Below are 16761 nucleotides of genomic sequence, written 5' to 3' on the forward strand. Positions count from 1 at the left end.
TTCCTGGAGCCCAGAGGCCTGGAGAGAAGGCCAGCAGAGATCACCCTCTGCCTTCCCACATAAGAAAGAACCTCAGTTGAAGGTTAGCTGCCTTTCCTCTGAAGAACTATTCATTAACTAAATAAATCCCCTTTTATTGAAAGCCAATCTGTCTCTGGTGTGTTGCATTCGGCAGCTAGCAAACTAGAACATATTGCAAGCTATGGATTGTAGTTAATTATATCTTAATATCTTTTCATCAGCAGTAACAAGTGTACCACACCGATACTCGGCATCAATAATAAGAAGGGATAAGAGTTATGGAGTGTTTTGGGTTTTCTTTTTTTATGTGTTAATTTTCTTTTTGGAGCAACAAAAAGCATTTAAAATTCAATATGATGATGACTGCATAACTAGGTGATGGCATTGTGAGACCTTTATTCTATACTTTGGATGGATTATATGATATATGATATCTTAATAAAATTTGGAGTTTAAAATTTATATCTTAGTTGTACAGGACACCCTATTGACAAAGTCTTATTCATGCTAAAGTTTGAGAACCACTAAACTAATCTAAATCAAGGAGCAAAAGAAATATCTATATCTGGACATTCAAACATTTTTGCCTTGAGAATAAGTGATGAATGAGGGACTGGTGGAAAATTATAATGTGTTCCTGCTTGCCTATAGGGCTTACTCCATTCACTGTAAGTTTGCCTAAATAACTTTGATACATATTAAAATTCTCCTTTGAGGAGAATTTAATTATATAATATATTAAAAAGCACTTAGCTCTGGAACTGGCACATACTAGATACTCAATGAATGGTTGATGAATTTGAATTTGTCTTGCTTCATCAGACTAACATACAAGAGTTTTTTTTAAGTAATGGAGAAGAATATGACTGCCTGCTTTTTGTATTTCCAAGTTGGTATTTCCTGTTGCAAATCCATTGAATTCCTCCATGACTCTTTTCAAAACATATTAGTAGGAAAAAAGAATAGAGCATAGTCAATGATAACTTTCTGTGCCTACTCCAACTTACAATTGCTTCGTTCTCAGAATTATAGCTGACTTTTTCATTCAGTAATACAATACTCATCCTTATACCCAGTATACTCACAGCTCAACTTTATACTCATCCTTGAACCCAGTATACTCACAGCTCAGCTTTATACTCATCCTTGAACCCAGTGTACTCACAGCTCAGCTTTATACTCATCCTTGAACCCAGTGTACTCACAGCTCAGCTTTATACTCATCCTTGTACCCAGTATACTCACAGCTCAACTTTATCAGGGTTGCTGCGATTTTCTTGACATATGTCACCAATATCGTTTTTGACTCTTGAAAAAAATGACTTTGGGGCTGGCTGGAGGGAAGTACCTGAAACTGTTGAACTGTATTCCAGTAGCCTTGATTCTTAAAGATGATTGTGTAACTATATAGCTTTTCATTGTGACTGTGTGATTGTGAAAACCTTGTGTTTGATGCTCCTCTTATCCAGAGTATGGACAGATGAGTAAAAAAAAAATGAAGATAAAAAATTAATAAATAATGGGGGAGGGGATAAAGGTAGAAAAATTGGGTAGATTTAAATACTGGTAGTCAATGAGAGGGAGGGGAGGGGTATGGAATGTATGAGCTTTTTCTTTTTGTTTTTTTTTTCTTGAGTGATACAAATATTCTAAAAATGATCATGGTGATGAATACACAACTCTGTGGTAATATTGTGAGGCGTTAATTGTACACCATTTTTGGATGGTATGTGTGTGAAGATTTCTCAAAAAATTTTTTTAATGATTTTTTTATGATTTGAAAATCCCCTTCATTCCTCAACTCCTGCTAGCCAAAGGATCACTAAATCCATATATTGTAAGAAGCATACCTATCCAGTATATCCTTTATGTACATTAATTTATGAACCAATAAATGTTTCATACACATTTGTGATTTTAAATGCTTATGACAATTGGATCAAAGGAATACTAGTCTAAAGTATGAGTACTGCAGAAAACCTGTGATGAAATTTTAATTATAAAGGACATTGAATATCTTAGGATGACAACTCTATGTTATCTATCATAGATGTAACACTGAATTTGAAAGAGGGAAAATGCAGTTTTTACTTCTGCTTAAAACCGACTGTGTCTCTAGTAAATTATTGAGCCATTCTATGCTTCAAGCTTTATCTTGGTTAAAGTTATCACCTGTATTAGCTTCTGTAACAAATTACCACAAACCTGATGGTTTGAAACAACAGAAACTTATTCTCTCATAGTTCTTGAAGCTAGAAGTCTGAAATCAAGGTGTCAACAGGGCCAGGCTCTCTCTAAAGGCCCTTAGGGAAGAAACCCTCCTTGCTTCTTGGGGCTTCTTGTGGTTGCCAACAATCCTTGATGTTCCTTGGCTTGGGCAGCATGAGTCCAAATGACTCTGCCTTCGTTGTCACACGGCAATTTCCCTGTGTATTTCTGTGTCCCTGTGTCTCTTATGGCCTCATTGTGAGGACCCCAGTCATTTAATTTAGGGTCCACCCTAATCTAGTATAACCTCATCTCAACCTGGTTACATCTGCAAAGACCCTATTTCTGAATAAAGTCACATTCACAGATACGGATTAGGACTTCAGCATACCTTCTGGGGGACACAGTTCAATCCACAACACCATCCCCATTGTCTTTGGTTGACTGGATTTTTCTGGAAATTGCCCAATGTATTTATATAAAGAAAAGTTGCAGATTAAAATAAAGTGTTAACTGACTTGGGGAGCTCATGCAAATTTTTTTCTTATTCAACCCTGGAAAGCTGAACTCGGCATCAAGCAAGGTATATTGTTGTAGATGCACCAGGCTAAATGATTTTAAGGTCTTTGAGACCATTAGTTCAGAGATGCTGTATAAATAGAAACCAATACCGGATTTTTCTTCTCAATTCTGCCAAGCAAGTTACAGTATACTTTCAAAAAAAAAAAAAAGACAAAATGCAGAAGCATAGATTATCCATCTCTTTTGACTCATCCATCTTTTTTCCTGGGTTATTTGGATAGTTTCGTGAGATTTATATCCTCATGTTTCCCCCCTCTTTTTTCTGACTAGCAATTGAGCAAAGTTTTAGATACTTTATCTCAGTGCATTTCCTACTAATAACTTTGTAACTTTATCTCAGTGCATTTCCTACTAATAACTTTGTAACACGTACTATGTTTTCCTTATTATACTAAGCTGAGGTTTAGAGAAATTAAACAACTTTCCCCAAACACACAATTAATAAACAACAGATCCTGATCTTGAATTGTGCAGTCTGTTTTTTTTTTCAGGCAGAATTATTCGAAGAAGGCCCTACCTACGTGCATAATCTAACCAGATAATGCAATAAAAACCTTGAAGTTGGATTCGAGTTTATAATCGCTAATGGAATTGAATCCTATATTACTCCCTAAAAGGTAGTTTGAAAAAAATTATGAGGTTACCACAAATTTGGAGGATATATAAGTCTTTTCTGAAAAATTTTAATAAAATGAGCTTTAATAAGCAAAGGTTTTAGATAACATTAACTCACCAAAATACCTTAAAGGCTCTTTTTTAATGTTCACAGAAAATACAGTACATCCTAACTGGGCTTGTTTAGAAGATTTATATTTTTCCTGTCTTATAATGTGATGTATATATAACTGCTGAAGAAACTGTATGACAAAATCTATCACGGGGAAAATAAGGGTGAGATTTGTATCAGAGAAATCCAAGTAATTTGTAAAGCTCTTTCATTTAGAAGAATATTATAGGCAGGAAGATGGTACTGAAAGAAGAGGTTGGAGATGTGAAATTCAAATCTATCTTACATAATTTTGCCAAAGCCAGCCATTTAAAAAAATGTATACAGAAGATCCAATTGGAATCTTTAAAAGAGAAAGACATTTGTAGTAGTGAAAGTCATTGAGTAGGAGGATCCCATATAAAATACTGGGTAATTAATAGCTCGACACCAACAATACGACTCTCCACTAGGGTGCCTGTGTAGTTTCAGATGTCATATGAGCATCTCAAAAACCAGGAGCGTGTGAAAAAGCTTCCTGGAGTTTCTGATCATTCCCTCTACCTTTCTGGGATCTGGTTTCTTCATCTATATCCAAATCATTGGGTTTTTGTGAGGATTAAATGAGATAATGTGTATAGAAGTAATATGTAAACTGTTCAGTGCTAAGGCATCAAGATGCGGGATGGGGGCAAAAAGCCAACAATTACTTGATGTGGTGCATTGTGAATATATGAATAGATGCTTTTGAGGATTGGCCCTTCTTAGATGTGTAGGTTGTATTTTTTGTTTTTTGTTTTTACAATTAGCAGGCACAATGGGTGTACTGTGGCCTTCATCTAGACTGAGCTTAGATCATGTTTGGGAAATAGTTCAAATTTAAGGAACCTCGACTCCATTTTTTGAAATTAGAAAAAATCGAAAGGATCCAAATCAGTGAATGAATACTTTGGCCAGAATCCCACTTGTGAACAAGGATGTTCTTTAGTGCCAAATTACTATCTTAATTTCTTCTCTAAAATCCCAAGAATTAGAAAGAGAAATACGGCCAAGAAAGAGGTCCTGAGTTGAATGGAAACTTGGAACAGGTTTTAATGGCAATACTGGAAGCCAGAAATTAACTTAAATACAAACTTATGAATTTTGGAAAGGCCATTTCTCTTCCTTTAAGGTATGTGTTGAATCTTGACAAGGATATCAATACTCATTTTAGTGAACTAGAAACATGGGGTTAACCTAGGAAGCTATTTTATTGTTTTAGAAGAACTCAACTTGCTGCTGGATTGGCCTGAATGCTTCATGCCTCCATGTCTTGAGTCATTGATAAAATGTTGAAGGGGACAAGACCAAGGGTAGATCTCTGTAGTCCCCAGCTAGAATTCTCCTTCCAGGGTGGCGCATCCCATTAATAAGCACTCTTTGGCCTGGTTGTCCAAACACTTATGAAATCGCCTAGTTATACTGTCTTGCAGACTTTCATTCTTCATTTCTTCTGCACGGATATTTGGTGGTGGGGGTGTGGGGTGTGGGGCTTTGCCCATTGTCTCAATTCCAGGTGGACTATACCTATAGCATTTCCCTTATCAATGATTCCAGTAACTGAAAGTCTAAAATGTCCTTGTGGATTTTATTTTAAGTCTATGTGGTTGGTTTGATGTTACCAGTTTTTAGTTAAACCGAGGTTATCCTTAGTATGACTGTCTTCATTTCTAAGTGCTCATAAACCACCAGTTTAATAATGGTAGAAGTTTTAAAGAAAGTTATATCAAGCTCAATGACACTTTTAAAAAAATGGAAATTTGGTTCTTCTGTAAGTTTTTTTTATTACACTGGAATGTCATTTACCTGACTATAGTCACAGCTTATAACCCTTTCATGCTTTCTGTCTCCTCACTGATTTTGGACTTCTAGTTCCAGTTAACCATTTTCTTTAATGAAAAGTAAGGGGCTTAGATGAGGTACTTTCTAAATATTCCTCAACCTTTAATATTCTGTGTTTCTTATTAGGCCATCTCAATTAAGAACACTAATAGAAGAAGGTAGGGCCCCCGAAGAATTGAATAGGTTGGTTTTATGTTATCTGTTAAATTATGCAATCTGCTTTTAGCCTATTTCTCCTTTTTTATCATCTAAAGATAGAGTCACTATTTATTTTAAGCAATATTCAGAAGCCTCAGCAGATAGTATACTAGTTTCTCAGAATTAAAAATTGAGAGTACCACTCCCTAAAAGCCAATTATTAATGCCAAATATCTGACAATGTATTTTCTCTAGAGGGGGATGTGAAAAAATTCAGCTGTCATGTTACATGAAAATTATTTTTTCTTCCACCTATTCACTGGATACTATATCTGTAAATAATGCTGTTATCATATGGGTAAGCGTTTTACTCATAGACATGCATAAAGATTACGAGTCCTGTGGCTTTTTAATAAGATGGAATTTTTAAATTATCCTCAATCACACTGAACATTGGGGATGTCCATTTGTCTTCTTTTGAAATTATATAACATGGAACTTCTGGGAAGATGGAAGAATAGTGTAGGCTGAATTTACCCCTGTTCCATGGAACAACGAGAGAAGTGACAGAAAAAGGAAGGACAGCAGTTCCAGGGTGCAAGTGACCTGAGAGGGTCTTCTACACTGTATAAGGAGATCCTGGATGGAAAAGCAGAGGAATTGGGAGGGAGAGAATGGAGTGAGTGTGCTCTGTCGTGACCCACTGGGGAAAAGAGGCCATGACCAGGAAAATGCCTGCCCCCACAGCTATCAACGGAGATCAGCCCCTCAACTCCATAGTGTGGGGTGCCCTTAGGGAACCCAGAAGCCAACAAACTTGTTTTCCCTGCTCATACAGACCATACAGCTAGTGCACAGAGCCTGCTGTTTCCTTTTCCATATGGAGTCCCAGAGCCCTCAGTAGTGCATGGATGGGGAGGTGGGAACAAAGAAGCAAGCCATGTTGTGCCCTGCACCCCATGTCCTGGTGCCCTGCAACCCATACCCCATGTCCTGCCCTGCACCCCAGGCCTCTGCACCCCACGTTCCACACCCCAATGCCACACTCTGTGCTCCCATGCAGGCAGTTGAAATACCCAGTCCCACAGCCCAGGCTCATTCCAAGTGGGAGCCTTGGGGCCACCAGACCCATCAGACCCACAAGTGGAATCACTGCTGAGGTGCACACTGCCCACCTCCTAGCTCCAGGGTTGGTGGCTTTTAGCACACACTAGGGCCAGTGGACCTGGCTTGAATTGCACCTGGTCTTCATCCAGTTCAGCAGGCTGCCACAGTTGGGCAGTGGCAGGCCTAAGGAGAAGACAAGGCCCAAGAGTGCCATCTAAGAAGAAACAGAAAGTGCGGTCTGGTAAATTGCCTATCTGTCTAACCTTAGAGAGATTCTCAGGTAGAGTTGCATCTCCTGAATGAAGTCCAGGCTTTGATTTGGCAGGGAGTTACTAACAAACCAAGCCCAAAAGGAGACCATCAATGCAAACCGAAGAAAATACAAAACTTTAGATGACTGAGGGAAATCAACTTTCAAAGTAACCTCTATCAGGACAATCAAATGCCTTGAAGCCAACAGAAAATTACAAAGCATACGGAGATATAGGCTTGTATTAGTTCAGCCAAATAATCAAATTAAAACACTGGAGGAGACACAGAATTTGGAACAACTAATCAGAGATGTTCTTATAAATCTCCTAAATAATTTCAATGGTTTAGCAAATGACATATAGGATATCAAAAGACACCAGAAGAGCATGAAGAAGAAATTGGAAGAATAAATGGAAAACTAGCAGATCTCATAGAGATGAAATATACTGAAGATCAAATTTAAAATATACTAGGGACACACAACAGCAGATTTGAGGAAGCAGAAGAAAGAATAAGTGAATTAGAGGACAGGACAATTGAATTTATTTATTTTTGTTTGTTTCTTTTTTTTTGGGGGGGTGCATGGTCTAGGAATTGAATCTGGGTCTCACGCATGGAAGGCAGGCATTCTAACCACTGAACTACCCATGCACCTCCACCCCTGACAATTGAATTTTTTTTTTTTTTTTAACATGGGCAGGCACCGGGAATCAAACCTGGGTCCTCTGGCATGGCAGGGAAGCGTTCTTGCCTGCTGAGCCACTGTGGCCCACCCCCGACAATTGAATTTTAATACACAAAATAACAAACAAATGGCAAAAAAGATGAAAAAATCAGAACTGGATCTCAGCAAAATGGGACAATACAAAGCACACAGATACAAGTATCATCAATGTTAGTTTGTAAGCTGCTGGAATCAATATACCAGAACTAGAATGGAGTTTACGAAGGAGAATTTAATAAGTTACAAATTTACAGCTCTAAGGAAATGGAAGTTTCCAAATTAAGGCACTAACAAGAAATTACCTTCACTCAAGAAAGGCTGATGGGTCAGGAACACCTCTGTCAATTGGGTGGTCATGTGGTTGGCATCTGCTGATCCCTTCCTCCTGGGCTCCATTGCTTTCAGTCTCTGTGTGGGCATGCCTCACTTTGCTTCACTGGAGCTGGCTTTCATCTCTTGGCTTCCCTTGGGTCTCTCCAGGTCCTGGCTTGCTTCACATCTCATGGCAACATCTGCTGGGCTCCAAGCATCTCCAAACATCCATGTCTCTGTTCTTCACATGTCAGATCTGTGTCAGCTCTGCTGTGAAGGTTCTGTCAGCTCTGAGGCTTCTATCATTTCCTCTTTTAAAGAAGTCCAGTAAACTAATCAAGACCCACCTAGAATAGGTATAGTCACATCTCCATCTAATCAAAAGTCACACCCACAATTGGGTGCGCCACACCTCCACTGAGATAATCTAATCAAAGATTCCAACCTGCTTTTGAATCAAGATTTTTAAAAATGGTTGCACTATAAGATTTAATCAGTACTAAATCATGGCTTTTCTGGGGTACATAATACTTCCAAACTGGGCAATCAGTGTCCCATATGGAGAAGAGAAGAGTAAACAGCTAGGAAGATTAGTTGAGGAGATAATGGCGGGAAACTTCTCAACCCTTATAAAAGACATAAATATGCAAATCAAAGAAGTCCAATGAACCCCAAATAGAATAAATCCAAATAAGCTTACTCCAAGACATACTAATCAGTCTGTCAAATGTTGAAGAGAAGCAGAAAGTCTTGAAAGCACCAAGAGAAAAATAACTCACCATATACAAGGAAAACCATGTAAGACTGATTTTGGACTACTTAACAGGCACCATGGAGGTGAGAAGGCAGTATTATGATATATTTAAGATCCTGAAAGCAAAAGTCTTCCAACCAAGAATTATTTATCCTGCTAAGTTGTCTTTCAAAGTGAGGGAGAGATTAAAATTTTAACAGACAAACAAAGACTGAGAGAATTTGTCAACAAGAGACCCGCCCTGCAAGAAATACTAAGGGGAGTTTTGTAGGCTGATAAAAAAAAGACAGGGGAGGAAGGTCTGGGGGAGGGCACAAAATTGAAGAGTATCAGTAAGGGCAACTTAAAGGATAAAAAGAAAGAGAGAGAAATTATTATATAGATCTGACAAAAAACCAAAGGATAAGATGGTAGATTCAAGAAATGCCTTTACAGTAATAGCTTTGAATGTTAATAGACTAAACTCACCAATTAAAAGATACTGACTGGCAGAATAGAATAAGAAATATGATCCATCTGTATGCTACTTGCAAGAGACTCATCCTAGACCCAAGGATACAAGTAGATTGAAAGTGAAAGGATGGAAAAAGATGTCCATGCAAGCTGTAACCAAAAGAAAGCAGGAGTAGCTATACTAATATCAGAAAAAACACTCTTTAAATGCAAAGACATCATAAGGGACAAGGAAGGATATTACATATTAATAAAAGGGACAGTTCACCAAGAAGAAATAGCAGTCATAAATGTTTGTGCTCCTAATCAAGGAGCTCCAGAGTACATGAGGCAAACACTGGGAAAACTGAAGGAAGCAATAGATGTTTAAACAATAATAGTAGGGGACTTTAATACACCACTCTCCTCTATAAATAGAACAACCAGATAGAGAATCAACAAGGAAATAGAGAACTTAAACAATTTTATAAATGAATTAGACCTAACAGACATATATAGGTCATTACACCCCAAAACACCAGGATGTGCTTTCTTCTTTAGTGCTCGTAGAACTTTCTTCAGGATAGATTATATGCTGGTCTATATCAAAGCAGGTCTTTATCAATTTAAAAAGATTGAAATTATTCAAAGCACTTTCCCTGATCACCACAGAATGAAGCTGGAAATCAATAACCACCAAAGAACCAGAACTTTCATAAATATATGGAGATTAAATAACACACTTTAAACAATCAGTGGGTCAAAGAAGAAATTGCTAGAGAAATTGGTAACTATCTGGAGACAAATGAAAATGAGAATATAATATATCAGAACTTGTGGGATGAGGCAAAGGCAGTGCTGAGAGGGAAATATTTGCCCTAAATGCCCATATTAAAAAATAAGAAAGAGCAAATATTGAGGATTTAACTACTTCACCTGGAGAAACTAAAGAAAGAATAGCAAACTAACCCCAAAGCAAATATAAGAAGAGAAAGAACAAGGATTAAAGCAGAAATAAATGAATTAGAGAACAAAAAAAAAGGAGAGAATCAATAAAACCAAAAGGTGATTCTTTGAGAAAATCAATAAAATAGATGGACCCCTAGCTAGGCTGACAAAGAAAAGAAGAGAGAAGATGCAAATAAACAAAATCAGATATGGGGGGGGGGGGAGAAGAAATGGCAAAAAATCATAAGAGAATTTTATGAATAACTATACAGCCACAAATTTAGATAACTTAGATGAAATGGACAAATTCCTAGAAACACACAAACAACCTTCACTGACTTGGTAAGAAATAGAAGATCTCAACAAACCAATCCCAAGTAAGAGATTCAATCAGTCATCAAAAATCTTCCTACAAAGAAAAACCCAGGGCCAGAGGGCTTCACAGGGGAATTTTATCAAACATTCCAAATAGAATTAATACCAATCCTGCTCAAACTCTTCCAAAAAGTAATGAGGAAAGTGGAAGATTACCAAACTCAAGAAAGAAAAACTAAAGGCCAAACTCCCTAATGAATATAGATGTAAAAATTCTCAACAAAATACTAGCAAATCAAATCCAGCAACACATTAAAAGAATTGTATACCACAACCAAGTGAGGTTTATACCAGGAATGCAAAGGTAGTTCAACACAAGAAATCAATCAATGTAATACAGCACGTTAAATAGAAAAGGTAAATCACATGATCATCTCAACTGATGGTGAAAAAAGCATTCGACAAAATTCAGCTTCCTTTCCTGATAAAAGCGCTTCAAAAGGGTGGAATCGAAGGAAACTTCCTCAATATGAAACAAAAGAACAAATATTTTATGGTCTTTTTTAGAAAATACTATAAGAAATTTGAAGCCTAGTTTGTGTGCTCTTATAGCAGTCACATTTACTCCAGAGCTGTAACTGTTATTTCTAGATTTTGACAGGCTGTGCTATATATGTATAACCTAGTATTTCTCTGTAACTTTGGGTACCTGTGCAACACTTAAGACTCAGAGCCCTAGTTCGCAGTTCTGAAAGTCAGCATTGCTATATACAACTGTTAAAGGAACTAAAAAAGAGATTAGGCTTTAATTACAGATTAAAAAGAAGCCCATCTGATTGGGACTAAGGTAAATGGGAATACAGGGTAAAGCATAACATTGTCTGTATTTTAGAACTGCATGTACTGTATGAGACCAAAGGAAGAGAGGTTTATTTTGTCCCAAACTTAATTTTCTGTAGCCCATAACCTAACTCACCCTGTCTGAATAACTCATTTAAACGACCCAAACACATGGAGTCAAGAATGGAAGTAAGGGCTTGTAATTCTGTATAGCTTAATGTAATATCCAGATACATACCAAAGTATGTTGGGCAGTTAATTAAAAAGTATTGGCAAAGTCCCCTGAGGGTAAAAAATGTGGAACTATTAAATTTTATCACCAGAGAAACCCCTTATAATGTCTCAAACATTAGGGACTCCCAAGTCAATAAGCCAAGCCCTTGATCTTGAGGCTTGCTCTTGTGAAGCTTATTTATGTAGTAAACAATCTTATCTTATCTATAGTTATGTCTGAGTTACTTCCAGAGGACCTCTTTTGTTTCTCAGATGAGGCCTCTCCCTCTCTAAGCCCAAATCTGCAAGTGAAATCATTGCTGTCCTCACTACGTGGGACGTGACATCCAGGGGTGAAATTCTTCCTGGCAATGTGGGATATGATTCCCAGGGATAAGCCTGGTTCTGGCACTGTGGGATGGACAACACCTTCCTGACCAAAAGGGGAAAAACAATCGTAACAAATAAGGTGTCAGTGGCTAAGAGAGTTCAAATTGAGTGGAGATTTGAAATTGAGTAGCCTACCCTGGAGGCTACTTTTATGCAAGCTTTAACTAGACATTGCTACTTATCATAGTTTGCCAACCCCCAACCAAAACCATCCATGCCATCCCTAAAGATTCTAGGGCTTTATCTGAGATTCTACAAAGGTTCCATGCACTCAGATTATTTTCCAGAGACCTACAACCTCCAGTTGTATTCCTAGATAAGTCCTAAAACCCAGAGGGACCAGACTGTCCAAGAACATCAACTACTTCCATCCCCCTATCCTATATTATCAACAGCCCTTTCCAACATGAAAAAGATAGAATGGGCATGGCCCAAATACCTCTAAAGATTGGGAGAAGGACCAAACGAGGAGGAGGAGTTGTAACATAGAAGATAGGATTTAACAAATGAGTATGATTGCTGAATCATTACATTTATATTTCTTTTAGTTTCTACTGTCTTGGAGCAGCTAGAAGGAAAAACCTAAAATTGTGACACTGTAACCCATACCAAACTCTAAAATCTGTTCTACAGCTAATTGTTGCAGTGTGCTTTGAAATTTATTGCTTTTTTGTATATATATTATTTTTCACAATTTCAAATAAATAAAGAGATAAATAATTAAATAAAAGTCCTTTGAGGGAATGGAGAAAAAATGTGAAACTATTAAACTTTACTACCAGGAAAACCCCTGATACTGTCTCATACGTTAGGGACTCCCAGGTCAATAGACCAAGCCCTTTGTGTTGAGACTTGCTCTTATGAAGTTTATTTCTGTAGCTGAGAAGCTAAGCCTACCTACAGTTATGCCTAAGAGTAACTTCCAGAAAACCTCTTTTGTTGCTCAGATACGGTCTCTCCTTCTGTAAGCCCAACTCTGCAAGGAAAATTATTACTCTCCCCATTACATCTAGGGGTGAAAGTCTCCCTGGCAATGTGGGATGTGACTCCCAGGGATGAGCCTGGCCCTGACACCGTGAGATCACCAACACCTTCCTGACCAAAAGGGGGAAAAGAAATGTAACGAAGTAAGGTATCAGCGACTAAGAGAGTTCAAAGAGTCAAGAGGCTGTTCTGGAGGTTACTCTTATGCAACTTTCAGCTAGATATTGCTGATTTCCGCAGTTTGTCAAACCCCAACCAACGCCATTCCCATTAACCCTAAGGAACACATAGGGCTCTGAGATTTTACAAACGTTTCACAGACTAAGATTACTTTCCAGAAGCCTCCAGCCTCCAGATGGTTCCTAGGCCAGAGAAGTCCTGAAATCCTGAGCAGCCAGCCTCTCCAGAACTTCAACTAGTTCTATCCCCCTATCCCATATTGTCAACACACCTTTCCAACATGAAAAAGTTAAAATGGGCATAGTATCCCTAAAGATTGGGAGAAGGATTAAAGGAGAAGGAGAAGTTGTAACAGAGAAGATAAGATTTAACAAGTGAGTATGACTGCTGAATCATTATATTGATACTTCTTTTTGTCTCCAGTGTTTTGGAGCAGCTGGAAGGAAAAATCTAAAATTGTAGAACTGTAACCCATACCAAACTCTGAAATCTGTTCTATAATACTTGTTACAGTGTACTTCAACATTTATTGTTTTTTTGTAAATATGTTGTATTTCACAATAAAAGTGTTTAAAATGTATATAACATGCTCAGTTTGTGGAGCGACATAAATGCATAAATGAAAAGCAAAAACTAGATCCTTCCTATTTGGTGGATATCCATAATGGCCAGACAAACGTCTGATCGAACTAATGAGCATGTCCCATTTGCCCTGTGGCTGAAAGGCTCCAGATTGTTTGGTTTCCTGAATTAAAATTATTTTTAATGATGCTGATACTAAAGAAAGGAAATTTTATGTGATTCAGGAGAGATCACTGACAGTCAGTATTTTTCTTGTATGCTTAGTGAAGTTATGTTGTGATTGGTTTTGTGCCTGTGCCCAATGGCCTCATCACAAATGCATTTTACAAATACAATTAAGGGAAACAATTGAGGAGTAGTATTTCAAAGTTCTTATCTAGCTTGTAGGTAAACAAACAAAATGCCCTCTCTTACACCACTTCCCACATCATGTCATTTTCCTTGTTAGTTATGAGCAGAGAATATCTTTGTTTCATAATTTTTAATTACAAAGTAGAAAGAATGATAATATATTACTTTTGAGCAGAGCCTTTCTTAGAGTCCAGCATCTTTATTAGTGGGATTCAGGTTTCCATGTTTGAAATACTTTGTTTCATATCTTCATTTGACAAATTTAAAGGAATAAATCCATAGTAAAGTCATTGCAGGCTTTTGAGCCCTCCCTCTGAGACTAGATGTGGTCTGTCCACATACAATGGGAGGGAAATGCCTGAAATGTAACACCTCTTCTTGGATTTGCAAAAGTGAGCCTGAAGAAAATGAAGAAATACACATGTATTTATTGAGAATCTACAAAGTTTTCTATACTGTGAACCATACACAGAAATACAAGACATGGCTCTTACTTTCAGGTTGCTTATAATTACGGTAAAAGATAATATTGAAGTATTTGGATGAATTAAAAAATGAGGCATGTTAGTCTATATTAGCATTCAGAAATATGCCACAGACTGCACAAAGGGAAACATCATTGCGCTTAGAATAGACAATGTTTCATGGATTAGGTGGGTGTTGAGCTTGACCTTTAATGTTTATAGGATTTAGAAAGGGGGAGAGAAAAGCAGCAGCTATTTCTGTTAGAAGGAATTGCACAAGTAATGTTGTAAATTTAGTTATGTTAAAAAATGTTAATTGAGCACCTCTGTGCCAAACTCTGTACTGGGTGCTGAGGATTACAGCTTGTTTGAGAACTTCTCCCATACTCCGTTGCTAAAATATTTCCCACATCCTAACAAGGTGAGTCTGTTGTGAGGGAACAAATTCCTTTAAGGAATTTCATGATAGATGTCCTTTCTCTTGGTGATAAAGAAAGGGGTGGGTTTTTCTTTCTGTGTTCAAAATATAGGACAAACCCTAGAAATAGTTGGGAAAAGAATAATCGGGAAAATTTAACTTCTGTGCGCCCTCAGCTTTCCCATCACCGTTGATTTCCTATTGGGCATAACTGTAGATGCTTACCTGTGTCTCATACCTGAAAGACTCTGCTGTCTATAGACCATCAATTAATGTGTTACCTGATAATAATAAATTATTGCATTTAATAATAATAATAATATACTTATTGTGAAAATTGCTTTACATACACTGTGCCCTGTAATCTTACCAATAGCCCATTGAGTTTTACTTGATACTCTTCCCCCAATTAAAATGAGTAAACTCATGGCCAGGTTAAGTAACAAGGCCACACAGTCCTTGGCAGAGGTGTGACTGACCCCAGTGTCTGTGTTCCCAATCACTGTGCTATTCTGCTTTTTAATAGGGGGTTCTTGAAGGTCCAAGAGAAGGAATGCACAATAGTGTAGTTGAGGCATTAAACATTAGTATTTGTAGACAGGGTACTTGCCAGAAGTCTACAAGATCACATTCCACCAACTGGTATGGCTGGCAGGGGCACTTGATTTGGGAGGCACTAAATCAAGTGCCAAATATAGGGTAGACTGTCTCTTAGTACAGTGTCTTTGAAAAAGCAGCTGCCTGTGTTGGCCCTTTATTTGCCTTCTCAGTCATTGAGGGAGTAAATAATAAGTGAAACTTATGATCATGATACCTCAAAATGGACAACCTGGCAGGTGTCCTTGTTGGAGGATGGTGATATTACTGAAAGATGAGCCCTGGTTTTTCTCCCTAGATATGACACTTCGGGGGACTTCCATTTTAAAACATCACCAAGTTGAACATTTAGTTATAAGAAAAAAATCACCAATGCTCTGTCACTTTAATAACTTCCCTAAGAGCCGGTCAGTACCCAGTGGCCAGGTTTCTGAGCTGTGAGCAGAGGTGGCAGTAGCTGTGAAGGCCTGGGAGGAGATAAGGGGGGAAGAGGTCACTCTTCCTGACAATTTACAACTTGATTCCACTTATAAGCCATTTATTTTAGAAATAAGTAATGGGTGAGGACATAGGCCAGGCCTACAATTCCTGCATTTGCGAGATTAAGGCTTTCCGAGATCAAATTACCACAGTTAGCAGAGACAGAGTTACTGTAGGGACATTTTGGGAGGACGCAGACAGAAGAGAGAGAAGCCAGAGACCTAAAAAAGGAGACAGGAATAGAATGTGATGGAAATTGCTTCCCACTCTGCACCCTTGAGGGAACAAAGAGGACAAATAAGCAGCAGTGATAGAAGCAAGCTGGGAGCTTCTCTGGAGTAAAACTGGTTAGGACTTAGAGTGTTGCTGACGAGTGCACTTGGTGGGTGGAAGATGTGCTAGTCCAGCCCTTTGGAATCTGGGTGTCTGGATCTTTACCTTGCCCCCTTCAACTGCCTCCTTAAAGAGGGAAGCATGCCAAATGTCAGGTCTCATTCTGGCTTCCACAGAGGAAGATCTAGGAGTGAGAGGGAGATGAAGACATCTTAGCGAGTGCTTTTTGCATGTGCAGCAATGGATTTTAAAATCCAGTGGAAGAGACGAGAGGACCTAGGATGGATTGTGAATGCCCAGAGGGGGAAGCAGAGACAATGACACAGCACGGAAAGGCTTCCTCTGATCCTTCTTACTCACTGAAGAGAACTGGTTGTCTGTTGTCTCTGCAGCAATACAGGGAATGGAGGCAAAGAGGTCTAAAGGAGCCTTATATTTATGGAAGAGGAGTTGCAGCCATTGAAATTGTTGACTGTTGTAAGCTATATCCCAGCCTTCTTTATTTTACTTAATAACAGCAGATTTTTAATCATTAATGGAGTCTGAATT

Source organism: Tamandua tetradactyla, chromosome 20 (genome assembly GCF_023851605.1).
Source record: "Tamandua tetradactyla isolate mTamTet1 chromosome 20, mTamTet1.pri, whole genome shotgun sequence".
In the NCBI taxonomy this organism is placed as follows: Eukaryota; Metazoa; Chordata; class Mammalia; order Pilosa; family Myrmecophagidae; genus Tamandua; species Tamandua tetradactyla.